The 18,301-nt window shown below is 46.5% G+C and overlaps 1 protein-coding gene across 3 annotated transcripts in view; it reads left to right on the top strand.

Moving 5' to 3' along the window:
- Positions 1–18,301, top strand: part of LOC137309207 (arf-GAP with GTPase, ANK repeat and PH domain-containing protein 3-like) — an 862,346-nt gene that overhangs the window by 474,163 nt on the left and 369,882 nt on the right. The gene's annotated exons all lie outside the window — the stretch shown is intronic.

Raw genomic sequence — 18,301 nt, 5'->3', positions numbered from 1 at the left:
AGTAGGCCATTCGGCCCCTCGAGCCTGCTCCGCCATTCAATGAGATTATGGCTCATCTGATTTTTACCTCAACTCCACTTTCCCGCCCTTTCCCCATATCCTTTGACTCCCTTGCTGGTCAAAAGTTTGTCGAACTCAGCCTTGAATGTATTCATTGACTCAGCCTCCACAGCTTTTTGTTTTTTTTTATTTGTTCATGGGATGAGGACGTCGCTGGCGGGGCTGGCATTTATTGCCCATCCCAAATTGCCCTTGAGAAGGTGGTGGTGAGCCGCCTTCAGAACCACTGCAGTCCGTGTGGTGAAGGTTCTCCCACAGTGCTGTTAGGAAGGGAGTTCCAGGATTTTGACCTAGCGATGATAAAGGAACGGCGATATATTTCCAAGTTGGGATGATGTGTGACTTGGAGGGGAATGCGCAGGTGGTGTTGTTCCCATGTGCCTGCTGCCCTTGTCCTTCTGGGTGGGAGAGATCGCGGGTTTGGGAGGTGCTATTGAAGAAGCCTTGGCGAGTTGCTGCAGTGCATCCTGTGGATGGTACACACTGCAGCCACTGTGCGCCGGTGGTGGAGGGAGTGAATGTTTAGGGTGGTGGATGGGGTACCAATCAAGCGGACTGCTTTGTCCTGGATGGTGTTGAGCTTCTTGAGTGTTGTTGGAGCTGCACTCATCCAGGCAAGTGGAGAGTATTCCATCACACTCCTGACTTGTGCCTTGTCGATGGTGGAAAGGCTATGGGGAGTCAGGAGATGAGTCACTCACCGCAGAATACCCAGCCTCTGACCTGCTCTTGTAGCCACAGTATTTATATGGCTGGTCCAGTTAAGTTTCTGGTCAATGTTGACCCCCAGGATGTTGATGGTGGGGGATTCAGCAATGGTAATGCCGTTGAATGTCAAGGGGAGGTGGTTAGATTATCTCTTGTTGGAGATGGTCATTGCCTGGCACTTGTCTGGCACGAATGTTACTTGCCACTTATGAGCCCAAGCCTGGATGTTGTCCAGGCCTTGCTGCATGCGGGCTCGGACTGCTTCATTATCTGAGGGGTTGTGAATGGAACTGAACACTGTGCAATCATCAGCGAACATCCCCATTTCTGACCTATGATGGAAGGCAGGTCATTGATGAAGCAGCTGAAGATGGTTGGGCCTTGGACACTGCCCTTAGGAACTCCTGCAGCAATGTCCTGGGGCTGAGATGATTGGCCTCCAACAACCGGTACCATCTTTCTTTGTGCTAGGTATGACTCCAACCACTGGAGAGTTTTCCCCCTGATTCCCATTGACTTCAATTTTACTCGGGCTCCTTGTTGCCACACTCTGTTAAATGCTGCCTTGATGTCAAGGGTAGTCACTCTCAGTTCACCTCTGGAATTCAGCTGTTTTGTCCATGTTTGGACCAAGGCTGTAATGAGGTCTGGAGCCGAGTGGTACTGGCAGAACCCAAACTGAGCATCGGTGAGCAGGTTATTGGTGAGTAAGTGCCGCTTGATACCACTGTCGACGACACCTTCCATAAAGAATTCCAAAGATTCACGACCCTCTGGGAGAAGAAATTCCTCCTCATTTCCGTCTTAAATGGGTGACCCCTTATTCTGCGACTATGCCCCCTAGCTTCAGATTCCCCCATGAGGGGTAACATCCTCTCAGCATCTACCCTATCGAGTCCCCTCACAATTTTGTTTGTTTCAATATGATCTCCTCTCATTCTTCTAAACTCCAATGAGTATAGACCCAACCTGTTCAATCTTTCCTCATAAGACAACCCTTCCATACCCGGAATCAACCTAGTGAACCTTCTCTGAACTGCCTCCAATGCAAATATGCCTTCCTTAAATAAGGGCACCAGAACTGTACGCAGTACTCCAGGTGTGGTCTCACCAGCACCCTGTACAGTTGTAGCATGACTTCCCTGTTTTTATACTCCATCCCCCTCGAAATAAAGGCCAATATTCCATTTGCCTTCCAGATTACCTGCTGCACCTGTATCTTGACTTTTTATGTTTCATGTACGAGGGCACCCAGATCCTGCACTATGTGGGAAGTCATGGACACGACCGGAGTCCCTGGCGACCATGTGTGCAGGAAGTGTGTCCAGCTGCAGCTACTGGCTAACGGTCTTTCGGAGCTGGAGCTGGGGGTGGATTCACTGTGGAGCATCCGCGATGCTGAGACTATCGTGGATAGCATGTTCAGTGAGGTGGTCACACCGCAGGTAAAGAGTACGCAGGCAGAAAGGAAATGGGTGACCGCCAGGCAGAGTAAAAGGACTAGGCAGGTAGAGCAGGAGTCCCCTGGGGCCATCTCCCTCTCAAACAGATATTCTGCTTTAGATACTGTTGGGGGAGATGGCTTATCAGGGGAAAGCAGCAAGAGCCAGGTTCGGGGCACCACGGGTGGCTCTGCTGCACAGGAGGGGAGGAAGAAGAGTGGCAGGGCTATAGTGATAGGGGATTCAATTGTAAGGGGAACAGATAGGCGTTTCTGCGGCTGCAAACGTGACTCCAGGATGGTATGTTGCCTCCCTGGTGCTCGGGTCAAGGATGTCACGGAGCGGCTGCAGGGCATTCTGGAGGGGGAGGGTGAACAGCCAGTAGTCGTGGTCCATATTGGTACCAACGACATAGGTAAAAAAAGCGATGGGGTCCTGCAAGGTGAATTTAAGGAGTTAGGAGATAAATTAAAAAGCAGGACTTCAAAGGTAGTGATCTCAGGATTACTACTGGTGCCACGTGCTAGTGAGTATAGGAACAGGAGAATAGACAGGATGAATGCGTGGCTGCAGGGATGGTGTAGGAGGGAGGGTTTTAGATTCCTGGGACATTGGGACCGGTTCTGGGGAAGGTGGGACCTGTACAAGCGTGACGGGTTACACCCGAGCAGGACCGGGACCAATGTCCTCACGGGGGTGTTTGCTGGTGCTGTTGGGGAAGGTTTAAACTAGAGTGGCAGGGGGATGGGAACCTGAGCGGGGAGTCAGAAGGGAATAAAGTTGAGAGCAGCAAGAGAGGGGAAAACCCAGGGGAAATCTACAATACAAATAGTGCAAACAGTTGTTCAAGAACAAGTGAAAGGGAAAAGTGTAGAGCAGCGGAAAGAAAGTGTACTTTAGGCACGACAGATAAAATGAAAACTAGAAGTCGTAAGGCGATTAACCCAGCATCAAAGCTGTGGCAGGGGGTTGGGAACCTGAGCAGGGAGACAGAGGAAAGCGTGTCAGGAAGGGACAGAAGGTATGGAGTAAAAGGTAAAGTGTTAAAAAAGGAAAAAGCAGGAACTAAGTGTCACAAGACATATTTGGAAGTTCTTTATCTGAATGCACGTAGCATTCGTAACAAAATGGACGAGTTAACGGCACAAATAACTACGTATGGGTATGATCTTGTGGCCATTACAGAAACATGGCTGCAGGGTGACAACGACTGGGAATTAAATATGCCAGGGTATTTAACAATCAGGAAGGACAGGCAGGAAGGAAGGGGAGGTGGGGTGGCTATGTTAATAATGGAAGGAATCACTGTAATACAGAGAAATGGCATTGGGACAAAGGATCAGGATAATGAAACAGTTTGGGTAGAGATAAGGAATAATAAGGGGAAAAAAACATTAGTGGGCGTAGTATATAGGCCTCCTAATAGTTGCAACTCTGCTGGAAGAAGTATTAATCAGGAAATAGTCGGGGCATGTAATAAGGGAACAGCTATAATTATGGGGGATTTTAACTATCATATTGACTGGACAAATCAAATTGGGCAGGGCAGCCTTGAGGAAGAGTTTATTGAGTGTATTAGGGATGGATTTCTTGAGCAGTGTGTAACTGATCCTACAAGGGGGCAAGCAACCTTGGACCTGGTTCTGTGTAATGAGCCAGGATTAATTAATAATGTCCTAGTTAAGGATCCCCTTGGAATGAGTGACCATAACATGGTTACATTCCATATCCAATTAGAGGGTGAGAAGGTTGGTTCTCAAACAAGCGTACTGAGCTTGAATAAAGTAGACTATGATGGTATGAGAGCGGAATTGATTAAAGTGGACTGGGAAAATAGATTGAAGGGTAAGACGGTACATGAGCAGTGGTGTTCATTCAAGGAGTTATTTTACAACATTCAAAAAATATATATTCCACTGAGGAAAAAAGGGTGTAAAAGAAATGACAGCCATCCGTGGCTAAGTACAGAAATTAAGGATAGTATCCGACTAAAAACAAGGACATATAAGGTAGCCAAACTTAGTGGGAGGATAGAAGATTGGGAAGTCTTCAAAAGACAGCAAAAAGTAACAAAAGGATTGATTAAGAAGGGGAAGATAGATTATGAAAATAAATTAGCAAAAAATATAAAAACAGATAGCAAGAGTTTCTACAGTTATATAAAAAGAAAAAGGGTGGCTAAGGCAAACGTAGGTCCCTTGGAGGATGAGACCGGGAAATTAATGGTGGGAAACATGGAGATGGCAAAAATGCTGAACAAATATTTTGTTTCAGTCTTTATGGTAGAGGACACTAAGAATATCCCAACACTGGACAAACAGGGTGGGGAGGAGCTTAATACGATTAAAATCACTAAGGAATTGGTACTCAGTAAATTAATGGGACTCAAGGCGGATAAATCCCCTGGACCTGATGGCTTACATCCTGGGGTCTTGAGGGAAGTGGCAGGAGGGATTGTCGATGCTTTGGTAATAATTTTCCAAAATTCTCTGGACTCGGCAAAGGTCCCGGCAGATTGGAAAACTGCTAATGTAACACCCTTATTTAAAAATGGTAGTAGGCAGAAGGCTGGAATTGATAGACCAGTTAGCCTAACACCTGTGGTGGGTAAAATTTTGGAGTCTATTATTAAGGAGACAGTAGCGGAACATTTGGATAAGCATAATTTAATTGGACAAAGTCAGCATGGCTTTACGAAGGGGAAGTCATGTCTGACAAATTTGCTTGAGTTCTTTGAGGACATAACGTACAGGGTGGATAAAGGGGAACCAGTGGGCGTAGTGTATTTCGACTTCCAGAAGGCATTCGACAAGGTGCCACATAAAAGATTATTGCTCAAGATAAAGAATCACTGGATTGGGGATAATATTCTGGCATGGGTGGAGGATTGGTTATCTAACAGGAAGCAGAGAGTTGGGATCAATGGTTCATTCTCGGACTGGCAACCAGTAGCCAGTGGTGTTCCGTAGGGGTCGGTGCTGGGTCCCCAACTCTTTACAATCCATATTAACGATTTGGAGGAGGGTACCGAGTGTAACATATCAAAGTTTGCAGATGATACAAAGATGGGAGGGAAAGTAGAGAGTGAGGAGGACATAAAAAACCTACAAGGGGATATAGACAGGCTGGGTGAGTGGGCGGAGATTTGGCAGATGCAATACAATATTGGAAAATGTGAGGTTATGCACTTTGGCAGGAAAAATCAGAGAGCAAGTTATTATCTTAATGGTGAGAAACTGGAAAGTACTGCAGTACAAGGGGATCTGGGGGTCCGAGTGCAAGAAAATCAAAAAGTTAGTATGCAGGTGCAGCAGGTGATCAAGACAGCCAACGGAATGTTGGCTTTTATTGCTCGGGGGATAGAATCTAAAAACAGGGAGGTATTGCTGCAGTTATATAAGGTATTGGTGAGACCGCACCTGGAATACTGCATACAGTTTTGGTGTCCATACTTAAGAAAAGACATACTTGCTCTCGAGGCAGTACAAAGAAGGTTCACTCGGTTAATCCCGGGGATGAGGGGGTGGACATATGAGGAGAGGTTGAGTAGATTGGGACTCTACTCATTGGAGTTCAGAAGAATGAGAGGCGATCTTATTGAAACATATAAGATTATGAAGGGGCTTGATCGGGTGGATGCGGTAAGGATGTTCCCAAGGATGGGTGAAACTAGAACTAGGGGGCATAATCTTAGAATAAGGGGCTGCTCTTTCAAAACTGAGATGAGGAGAAACTTCTTCACTCAGAGGGTAGTAGGTCTGTGGAATTTGCTGCCCCAGGAAGCTGTGGAAGCTACATCATTAAATAAATTTAAAACAGAAATCGACAGTTTCCTAGAAGTAAAGGGAATTAGGTGTTACGGAGAGCGGGCAGGAAATTGGACATGAATTTAGATTTGAGGTTAGGATCAGATCAGCCATGATCTTATTGAATGGCGGAGCAGGCTCGAGGGGCCGATTGGCCTACTCCTGCTCCTATTTCTTATGTTCGTATGTTCTTATTATTCCTTACTTGATACTTAGGATAAGGTTGTCTGAATTGGTCAGTGATCAGGAACAGGAGGGTGTGACTGTGAGCGAGGGAGTTAAGAGGATCGAGAAGGTAGAAGTGGAGGAGCCTCAGCCTTTGCAATTGTCCAACAGGCTTGAGTTGTTTGCAGCCTGTATGGACGAAAGCGGGTGCTGCAGGGTGGATGAGCAAACTGATCGTGGCACCATGGTACAGGAAGCCATTCAAGCGAGGGGAGTCAGTAGGATTGTCGTGGTAGTAGGGGACAGTATAGTCAGGGGGACAGACACAGTTCTGTACAGCCGAGAACGAGAGCCCAGAAGGCTGTGTTGCCTGCTCGGTGCCAGGGTTCGGGACATCTGCTCTGGGCTGGAGAGGAACTTGCAGTGGGAGGGGGAGGATCCAGTTGTCTTGGTCCACGTAGGTACCAACGACACAGGTAGGACAAGGGAAGAGGTTCTGCTTGGAGAGTATGAGCAGCTTGGGGCTAAATTAAAAAGGAGAACCTCAAAAGCAATAATCTCTGGATTATTACCTGAGCCACCAGCAAATTGGCATGGAGTAAATAAGATTAGAGAGTTAAATTCATGGCTCAAAGATTGTTGTGGGAGAAATGGGTTTCGATTCCTGGGGCACTGGCACCAGTACTGGGGAAAATGGGAGCTGTACCGTTGGGACGGACTTCATCTGAACCGTGCTGGGGCCAGTGTTCTGGCGAATCGTATAACTAAAGCGGTAGAGAGGGCTTTAAACGAAATAATGGTGGCAAGGGATCAAGTAAGGGAAGATGTGATAAATTAATGAAAGAAGACAAGGCAAGAGAGCAAGGTAGCAATAAGGGAAATGATAATCAGAGAGCGGCAGGAAGGGACAGAGCATGCAAACTGAAGAGTGCGCCAGCAGATAAGGCTAGAGGTTGCAAAAATAGTAAAAAGACAGCACTAAAGGCTTTGTATCTGAATGCGCGAAGCATTCGTAACAAAATGGATGAATTGACAGCTCAAATAGAAATAAATATCTACGATTTGATAGCCATTGCAGAGAAATGGTTGCAAGATAACAAAGGCTGGAATCTGAATATTCAAGGATACTTGACATTTCGGAAGGACAGGAAGCTCGGAAAAGGTGGAGGGGTCGCTCTGTTAATTAAGATGACATTAATTAAGAAATGACCTTAGTTCTAAAGACGAAGACGTAGAATCAGTTTGGGTAGAGATAAGAAATAGTGTAAGAGGTTTTCTCAGGCGTACCGAAAACACACCTCTTAGTATAAGTTCTGGAACGATAGGGATTAGATCAGACTCAGACCCATGTTTTCTGGCTCAACCGTATTGTGTTCAATAAGATTAACAATAACACCAGTAAACAGTACAACCCTGGCTTGTGCTAAATTACCACGGCCTAATAAGAGAACCCTCCTGTGAAATAAACTAACACAGGAAACCCCCCCCCCCGCTCCCCAGCACTAAAACCCTCTAAGGTTTGGTTGGGACTTACAATCACCCCCTCACACAGCTAAGTGGTCTTGTGGATGTGTCGGCGCAGACAATATACTCACCCCAATTGCCCGTTGTTGCTTGCAGTTTCTTCCTGCACGTCTCGCTCCTGGTTCCGTACTGCCGACGCAGTAATCCAAGTTCCAATTTGAGTTGAGGTCCGTTGATGAGGGATGAAGAGCAGCGCTCAGTTTCTGGCGGTGTTCCGTTGAATCGAACCACTCAGGAGCCTCGGTGTAGATTGATGTCGAGGAGCAGAAAGCAGAGCTGAGCGCAGAGCCGAGCCAGGAACCATTGCCAAACAGCTCCTTATGTCCCCAAAACCCATCACCTTTTCTCCCGCCAATACTGATCGATGTATTGACTCAGGTGATCTGTCTGAACGCCCTCCCCCGTGGCCTGGAGTGATTCATAACCTTTGAAATCTACGTGAAAAATACTATTTTGTTTTCCCGCTCCCAGGCCTTGCACCTGGAGAGACATTGGGTGCTGATTACTGGGTGTCTGTCATTTCCTGAACTGATGGCCCCCATTAGCAGGTAATGGGTTTCGATCTCAAAGCGACCTTGCTTAACTGGCTTCTCTCCTGGAAGACAATGGCCCGGCCATCTTCTGCCTTCCACCAGTTTTGGTTGGGACTGAGTGTCTCTGAGTTACCTCGGGGTATTGCTCCCAGTAATCATGTTAAATGGTGTTCCCTTCCACCCAGCCTGCCAGTGTGAAATGTCCATTTGCATATGAATGCACCTTCGTCAGGTTAGCCTGGCTCGAACCTCCTGCCAGTGAATCCTATTCCCTAAACCACTCCCACAAGCTTGCCAAACAGTACAGTTCTTTCTTGGGAGTATTGGATTTAAAATATGATTCATAAAAATGGCCAGAACGCTGGTGGTACAATAGTAAAGGCAAGAAGTCACTTGTGGGAGTAGTTTATAGGCCCCCTAACAGTAACCACACTGTAGGACAGGATATACAGGAAGAAATAATGGGGGCTTGTGAGAAAGGAACAGCGATAATCATGGGTGATTTTAATCTACATATAGATTGGAAGAATCTGATTGGCAAAAGTAGCCTGGAAGATGAGTTCATAGAGTGCTTTCGGGACAGTTTCTTAGAGCAGCACGTTCTAGAGCCAACCAGAGAGCAGGCTATTCTAGATCTGGTAATGTGTAATGAGACAGGATTAATTAATGACCTCATTGTAAAGGAGCCTCTAGGTAGCAGTGATCACAATATGATTGAATTTCACATTCAGTTTGAGGGAGAGAAGAATAAGTCTAAGACTAGTGTTTCAAACATAAATAAGGGTAATTATGAGGGCATGAAGACAGAGCTGGCGAAAGTGAACTGGGAAATTAGGTTAAGGGATAGGTCAGTAGAGATGCAGTGGCTGACACTGAATGAGATATTTCATAGCACTTAGCAAAGACACATCCCAGTGAGAAAGAAAGACTCTAGTTTTGGTCTCCCCCACAAGTGGAAACATCTTCTCTACATCTACATACATACGAATTAAGAACAGGAATAGGCCATTCGGCCCCTCGAGCCTGTTCTGCCATTTGATAAGATCATGGCTGATCTGATTGTGACCTGAACCCTACTTTCCCATCTACCGACTATAACCTTTGACTCCCTTGTTAATCGGGAATCGATCTAACTCAGCCTTAAAAATATTCAGTGACCCTGCCTCCACCGCTCTCTGGGGAAGGGAGTTCCACAGACTCACGACCCTCTGAGAGAAAAAATTCTCCTCATCTCCATCTAAAATGGGAGACACCTTATTTTTAAACTGTGGCCCCGAGTTCTAGTCTCTCACAGAAGGGGAAACATCCTCTCTGCATCTGCCCCTTCAAGTTCTCTCAGGATCTTACATGTTTCAATGAGATCACCTCTCATTCTTCTAATCTCCAATGTATACAGGCCCAACTTGTCCAACCTTTCCTCATAAGATAACCCCCTCATCCCAGGAATCAGTCGAGTATAAGAAGGTTGTGAATCTTTGGAATTCTCCACCCCAGAGTTCTGTGGATGCTGCGTCATTGAGTATATTCAAGGCTGAGATGGATAGATTTTTGCACTCTAGAGGAATTAAGGGAAAAGGGGAACAGGCAGGAAAGTGGAGTTGAAAATCAGCCATTGAATGGTGGAGCAGGCTCGAGTGGCCGAATGGCCTACTCCTGCTCCTATTTCTTATGTTCTCACATTCAGTCTGTGGATGGCCCGACTAGAGAGGGGGCAAAACTTGACCTCCTCTTGGGAAATAAGGAAGGGCAGGTGACAGAAGTGTTGGTGAGGGATCACTTTGGGACAAGTGATCATAATTCCATTAGTTTTAAGATAGCTATGGAGAAGGATAGGTCTGGCCCAAAAGTTAAAATTCTAAATTGGGGAAAGGCCAATTTTGATGGTATTAGACAGGAACTTTCAGAAGTTGATTGGGAGAGTCTGTTGGCAGGCAAAGGGACGTCTGGTAAGTGGGAGGCTTTCAAAAGTGTGTTAACCAGGGTTCAGGGTAAGCACATTCCTTATAAAGTGAAGGGCAAGGCTGGTAGAAGTAGGGAACCTTGGATGACTCGGGAGATTGAGGCACTAGTCAAAAATAAGAAGGAGGCATATGACATGCATAGGCAGCTGGGATCAAGTGGATCCCTTGAAGAGTATAGAGATTGCCGGAGTAGAGTTAAGAGAGAAATCAGGAGGGCAAAAAGGGGATATGAGATTGCTTTGGCAGATCAGGCAAAGGTGAATCCAAAGAGCTTCTACAAATACATAAAGGGCAAAAGGGTAACTAGGGAGAGAGTAGGGCCTCTTAAGGATCAACAAGGTCATCTATGTGCGGAACCACAAGAGATGGGTGAGATCCTGAATGAATATTTCACATCGGTATTTACGGTTGAGAAAGGCATGGATGTTAGGGAACTTGGGGAAATAAATAGTGATGTCTTGAGGAGTGTACATATTACAGAGAGGGAGGTGCTGGAAGTCTTAACGCGCATCAAGGTAGATAAATCTCCGGGACCTGATGAAATGTATCCCAGGACGTTATGGGAGGTTAGGGAGGAAATTGCGGGTCCCCTAGCAGAGATATTTGAATCATCCACCGCTACAGGTGAGGTGCCTGAAGATTGGAGGGTAGCAAATGTTGTGCCTTTGTTTAAGAAGGGCGGCAGGGAAAAGCCTGGGAACTACAGACCAGTGAGCCTGACATCTGTAGTGGGTAAGTTGTTAGAGGGTATTCTGAGAGACAGGATCTACAGGCATTTGGAGAGGCAGGGACTGATTAGGAACAGTCAGCATGGTTTTGTGAGTGGAAAATCATGTCTCACGAATTTGATTGAGTTTTTTGAAGGGGTAACCAAGAAGATAGATGAGGGCTGTGCAGTAGACGTGGTCTACATGGACTTCAGCAAAGCATTTGACAAGGTACCGCATGGTAGGTTGTTACATAAGGTTAAATCTCATGGGATCCAAGGTGAGGTAGCCAATTGGATACAAAATTGGATTGACGACAGAAGACAGAGGGTGGTTGTAGAGGGTTGTTTTTCAAACTGGATGCCTGTGTCCAGCGGTGTGCCTCAGGGATCGGTGCTGGGTCCGCTGTTATTTGTTATTTATATTAATGATTTGGATGAGAATTTAGGAGGCATGGTTAGTAAGTTTGCAGATGACACCAAGATTGGTGGCATTGTGGACAGTGAAGAAGGTTATCTGGGATTGCAACGGGATCTTGATAAATTGGGCCAGTGGGCCGATGAATGGCAGATGGAGTTTAATTTAGATAAATGTGAGGTGATGCATTTTGGTAGATCGAATCGGGCCAGGACCTACTCCGTTAATGGTAGGGCGTTGGGGAGAGTTATAGAACAAAGAGATCTAGGAGTACAGATTCATAGCTCCTTGAAAGTGGAGTCACAGGTGGATAGGGTGGTGAAGAAGGCATTCGGCATGCTTGGTTTCATTGGTCAGAACATTGAATGCAGGAGTTGGGATGTCTTGTTGAAGTTGTACAGGGCATTGGTGAGGCCACACTTGGAGTACTGCGTACAGTTCTGGTCACCCTATTATAGAAAGGATATTATTAAACTAGAAAGAGTGCAGAAAAGATTTACTAGGATGCTACCGGGACTTGATGGTTTGACTTACAGGGAGAGGTTAGACAGACTGGGACTTTTTTCCCTGGAGAGTAGGAGGTTAAGGGGTGATCTTATAGAAGTCTATAAAATAATGAGGGGCATAGATAAGGTCGATAGTCAAAATCTTTTCCCAAAGGTAGGGGAGTCTATAACGAGGGGGCATAGATTTAAGGTGAGAAGGGAGAGATACAAAAGGGTCCAGAGGGGCAATTTTTTCACTCAAAGGGTGGTGAGTGTCTGGAACGAGCTACCAGAGGCAGTAGTAGAGGCGGGTACAATTTTGTCTTTTAAAAAGCATTTGGACAGTTACATGGGTAAGATGGGTATAGAGGGATATGGGCCAAGTGCAGGCAATTGGGACTAGCTTAGTGGTATAAACTGGACGACATGGACATGTTGGGCCGAAGGGCCTATTTCCATGTTGTAACTTCTATGATTCTATGATTCTATAACTCAATCCTCCTACCAGCCAGCCACACTGCACAATGATTCTGGCAAGACAGTTGACATAGAATAGAATCATAGAAAGTTACGGCACAGAAGGAGACTGTTCGGCCCATTGTGTCCATGCCGGCCAAAAAAGAGCTATCCAGCTTAATCCCACTTTCCAGCACTGAGACTGTAGCCCTGTAGGTTACAACACTTCAAGTGCACATCCAAGTACTTTTTAAATGAGTTGAGGGTTTCTGCCTCTCCCACCCTTTCAGGCAGTGAGTTCCAGACCCCCACCACCCTCTGGGTGAAAAAAATTCTCCTCAGCTCCCCTCTAATCCTTCTACCAATTACTTTAAACCTATGCCCCCTGGTCACTGACCCCTCTACTAAGGGAAATAAGTCCTCACCAGTCACTATATCTAGTTCCATCATAATTTTATAAATCACAATTAAATCTCCCCTCAGCCTCCTTCTTGAACCGCTGCAGTCCGTGTGGTGAAGGTTCTCCCGCAGTGCTGTTAGGAAGGGTGTTCCAGGATTTTGACCCAGCGACGATGAAGGAACAGCGATATATTTCCAAGTCGGGATGGTGTGTGACTTGGAGGGGAACGTGCAGGTGGTGTTGTTCCCATGCGCCTGCTGCTCTTGTCCTTCTAGGTGGTAGAGGTCGCGGGTTTGTGAGGTGCTGTGGATGGTACACACTGCAGCCACGGTGAGCCGGTGGTGAAGAGAGTGAATGTTTAGGGTGGTGGATGGGGTACCAATCAAGTGGGCTGCTTTGTCCTGGATGGTGTCGAGCTTCTTGAGTGTTGTTGGAGCTGCACTCATCCAGGCAAGTGGAGAGTATTCCATCACACTCCTGACTTGTGCCTTGTAGATGGTGGAAAGGCTTTGGGGAGTCAGGAGGTGAGTCACTCGCCGCAGAATACCCAGCCTCTGACCTGCTCTTGTAGCCACAGTATTTATATGGCTGGTCCAGTTAAGTTTCTGGTCAATGGTGACCCCCAGGATGTTGATGGTGGTGGATTCGGCGATGGTAATGCAGTTGAATGTCAAGGGGAAGTGGTTAGACTCTCTCTTGTTGGAGATGGTCATTGCCTGGCACTTGTCTGGCGCGAATGTTACTTGCCACTTATGAGCCCAAGCCTGGATGTTGTCCAGGTCTTGCTGCATGCGGGCATGGACTGCTTCATTACTTGAGGGGTTGCGAATGGAACTGAACACTGTGCAGTCATCAGCGAACATCCCCATTTCTGACCTTATGATGGAGGGAAGGTCATTGATGAAGCAGCTGAAGATGGTTGGGCGTGGGCCACTGCCCTGAGGAACTCCTGCAGCAATGCCCTGGGGCTGAGATGATTGGCCTCCAACAACCACTACCATCTTCCTTTGTGCTAGGTATGACTCCAGCCACTGGAGAGTTTTCCCCCTGATTCCCATTGACTTCAATTTTACTCGGGCTCCTTGGTGCCACACTCGGTCAAATGCTGCCTTGATGTCAAGGGCAGTCACTCACCTCACCTCTGGAATTCAGTTCTTTCGTCCATGTTTGGACCAAGGCTGTAATGAGGTCTGGAGCCGAGTGGTCCTGGCAGAACCCAAATTGAGCATCGGTGAGCAGGTTATTGGTGAGTAAGTGCCGCTTGATAGCACTGTCGACGACACCTTCCATCACTTTGCTGATGATTGAGAGTAGACTGATGGGGCGGTAATTGGCTGGATTGGATTTGTCCTGCTTTTTGTGGACAGGACATAACTGGGCAATTTTCCACATTGTCGGGTAGATGCCAGTGTTGTTGCTGCACTGGAACAGCTTGGCCAGAGGCGCGGCTAGTTCTGGAGCACCATTCTTCAGCACTACAGGCGGGATGTTGTCGGGGCCCATAGCCTTTGCTGTATCCAGTGCACTCAGCCGTTTCTTGATATCACGTGGAGTGAATTGAATTGGCTGAAGACTGGCATCTGTGATTGTGGGGATATCGGGAGGAGGCCAAGATGGATCATCCATAGAACCATAGAAAAGATACAGCACAGAAGAGGGCCATTCGGCCCATTGTGTCCGCGCCGCCTCGAAGAACAACCCGGTGCCCATTCTAATCCCACCTCCCAGCACCCGGTCCGTAGCCCTGCAGCTTACAGCACTTTAGGTGCAGGTCCAGGTACTTTTTAAAAGAGTTGAGGGTCCCTGCCTCTACCACCAATTCGGGCAGTGAATTCCATACACCCACCACCGTCTGGGTAAAAAAGTTTTTCCTCATGTCCCCTCTAATTTTGCCACCAATCAGCTTAAAACTATGTCCTCTAGTTCTTGAACTCTCTGCTAGGGGAAACAGGTACTTCCTGTCTACTCTATCCAGGCCCCTCTTAATTTTGTACACCTCAATCAAGTCTCCCCTCAGCCTCCTCTGCTCCAAGGAAAACAACCCCAGCCTATCCAATCTCTCCTGGCAACATTCTTGTAAATCTTCTCTGCACTCTCTCCAGAGCAATTACGTCCTTCCTGTAATGTGGTGACCAGAACTGCACACAGTACTCCAGCTGTGGCCTTACCAGCGTTTTTTGCAGTTCCATCATTACATCCCTGCTTTTGTATTCTATACCTCGGCTAATAACGGAGAGCATTCCGTATGCCTTCTTCACAACCTTATCTACCTGTATTGCCACCTTCAGGGACCTGAGCACATGCACTCCAAGGTCTCTCACTTCCTCTACCCCTCTCAATATATTCCCGTTCACTGCATATTCCCTTTAACTGTTTGCCCTCCCGAAGTGCATTACCTCACACTTCTCCGGGTTGAACTCCATTTGCCACTTTTCCGCCCACTCCACCAACCCATTGATATCTTCTTGGAGTCTACAGCTATCCTCTTCACTATCAACTACACGGCCAGTTTTTGTGTCGTCTGCAAATTTGCCAATCATGCCCCCTACATTCAAGTCCAAATCATTAATATATACCACAAACAGCAAGGGACCCAACACTGAGCCCTGTGACACACCACTGGAAACGGATTTCCATTCGCAAAGACATCCATCGACTTTTACCCTTTGTTTCCTGTTACTGAGCCAATTTTGGATCCAATTCACCACATTTCCCTGTATCCCATGGGCTTTTACCTTTCTGATCAGTCTGCCATGTGGGACCTTGTCAAATGCCTTACTAAAATCCATGTAGACAACATCCACTGCACTACCCTCATCAATCCTCCTTGTCACTTCCTCAAAGAATTTAATCAGATTTGTAAGGCATAGCCTTCCCTGAACAAATCCATGCTGACTATCCCTGATTAAACCATGCCTTTCCAAGTGACAGTTTATCCGATCTCTCAGTATTGATTCTAATAGTTTGCCCACCACCGAGGTAAGACTGACCGGCCTATAATTGTTCGACCTTTCCCTCGTACACTTTTTAAACAATGGTACTACGTTTGCAGTCTTCCAGTCCTCCGGTACCTCCTGTATCTAGTGAGGATTGGAAAATGATCCTCAGAGCATCCGCTATTTCCTCCCTGGCTTCCTTCAATTGCATAGGAAACAATCCATCCGGCCCTGGTGACTTATCAATTTTCAAGGATTCCAGTCCCTCTTGTACTTCCTCTCTCGTTATGTTTACCTTATCCAATATTTCACACCTCTCCTCTTTAACTACTACGTCCGGATCATCCTTTTCCTTTGTGAATCCAGAGACAAAATATTCATTTGAAACCTTACCCACATCCTCTGCTTCTACACACAAGTTACATTTATCATCCCTGATAGGTCCCACCTTTTCCATAGCTATCCTCTTGTTCTTAACGTACTGATAAAACATCTTTGGGTTTTCTTTAATCTTACTAGCTAATATATTTTCATGCCCCCTCTTTGCTTTTTTTATTTCCTTTTTTATGTCATCCCTGTACTTTCTATACTCCTCTAGGCTTTCTGCAGTATTTAGTTTTCTGTGACAGTCATAAGCTTTCTTTTTCTGCTTTATCTTGCCCCGTATACTTCTAGCCAGCCAGGGGGCTCTAAATTTGCCAGTGCCACCCTTTTTCTTTGAGGGGACGTGTCTGCATTGTACCCGTAGAATTTCACTTTTTAGTGCCTCCCACTGTCTTGCCACTGATTTCTCCTCAAGTAGTTGTGTCCAGTCCACTTCTGCCAAATCACCTCTTAGTTCTGTAAAATTTGCCTTCCCCCAATTTAAAATGTTTACTCCTGTTTTAACTCTGTCCTTTTCCATAATAATGCTAAAACTAACTGAATTGTGGTCTCTATCCTCAATATGGTCACCCACTGTCACTTCACCCACTTGCCCATCTTCATTTCCCAGGACTAAATCTAGAATTGCATCCCCTCTTGTTGGGCTTGTCACGTACTGGCTAAAAAAGTTCTCCTGGACACTGATCAAGAATTTTGCACCCTCTGTGCCCCTCACACTGTTTGAATCCCAGTTGATGTTCGGGTAGTTGAAGTCCCCGACTATTATTACTCTCTTATTTTTGCACTCAGAAATTTGCCTACATATTTGTTCTCCAACTCCCCTTCACTATTCGGGGGTCTATAGTACACTCCTAGTAGTGTGACTGCCCCTTTTTTATTTCTTAGCTCAACCCATATGGCCTCGATTGATGATCCATTTAGCAGATCATCCCTTCTCACAACTGTAATTGATTCTTTAACCAATAACACTAACCCCCCCTCCTTTTTTATCACCCACTCTATCCTGCCTGAAAACTCTATTTCCAGGGATATTGAGCTGCCAATTATCCCCCTCTTTAAGCCAGGTTTCCATTATAGCAATGATATCATGCTGCCATGTGTCTATCTGTGCCCTTAGCTCATCTGGTTTGTTTGTAATACTCTTTGCATTGAAGTATATCCCCTTTAACCCCGTCAAATTCCTGTGCTGAACACTATTTAACCTTTGCTTCTTTTGCCTTTCTGAGTCGCTAACTACGTCACAAACTGCTTTTCTACTTCCTGTTTCCTGGTCTGAATTTGTCCTATCTGTACCTGCCCTTTGGTTCCCATCCCCCTGCCATACTAGTTTAAACCCTCCCCAACAGAACAACAAATGCCCCCGTGAGGATATTAGTCCCAGTTCTGCTTGGGTGTAACCTGTCCATCTTGTACAGGTCCCTCCTTTCCCAGAATCGGTCCCAATGCCTCAGGAATTTAAACCCCTCCCTCCTACACCATCTCTCAAGCCACGCATTCATTGGTCTATTCTCCTATTTCTGCTTTCGCTAGCATGTGGCACTGGGAGTAATCCTGAGATTACTGACTTAGAGGTCCTGCTTTTTAATTTATTTCCTAATTCCCTATATTTTGCTTGCAGGACCTCATCCCTTTTTTTACCGATGTCGTTGGTACCTATATGGACCACGACCTCTGGCTGTTCACCCTCCACCCTTCAGAATGTCGTGCAGCCGCTCCACTTGGTACTTCTGGTTGAAGATGCAAACGCTTCTGCCTTGTCTTTTGCACTCACGTGCTGGACTCTGCCATCATTGAGGATGGGGATGTTCACTGAGCCTCCTCCTGAACGGTGTTTAATTGTCCACCAACATTCACGACTGGATGTGGCAGGACTGCAGAGCTTTGATCTGATCCGTTGGTCGTGGAATCGCTTAGCTCTGTCTATAGCATGTTGCTTCCCTGTTTAGCATGCATGTAGACCTGAGTTGTAGCTTCACCAGGTTGGCACCTCATTTTTAGGTACGCCTGGTGCTGCTCCTGACATGTTCTTCTTTTTTTTTATTATTCGTTCACGGGATGTGGGCGTCGCTGGCAAGGCCGGCATTTATTGCCCATCCCTAATTGCCCTTGAGAAGGTGGTGGTGAGCCGCCTTCTTGAACCGCTGCAGTCCGTGTGGTGACGGTTCTCCCACAGTGCTGTTAGGAAGGGAGTTCCAGGATTTTGACCCAGCGACAATGAAGGAACGGCGATATATTTCCAAGTCGGGATGGTGTGTGACTTGGAGGGGAACGTGCAGGTGGTGTTGTTCCCATGCGCCTGCTGCCCTTGTCCTTCTAG

This window comes from Heptranchias perlo, chromosome 3 (assembly GCF_035084215.1).
Source record: "Heptranchias perlo isolate sHepPer1 chromosome 3, sHepPer1.hap1, whole genome shotgun sequence".
Taxonomy (NCBI): Eukaryota; Metazoa; Chordata; class Chondrichthyes; order Hexanchiformes; family Hexanchidae; genus Heptranchias; species Heptranchias perlo.
Note: the sequence above shows the minus strand (reverse complement) of the source record. Positions and strands in the feature narration are given on the sequence as shown.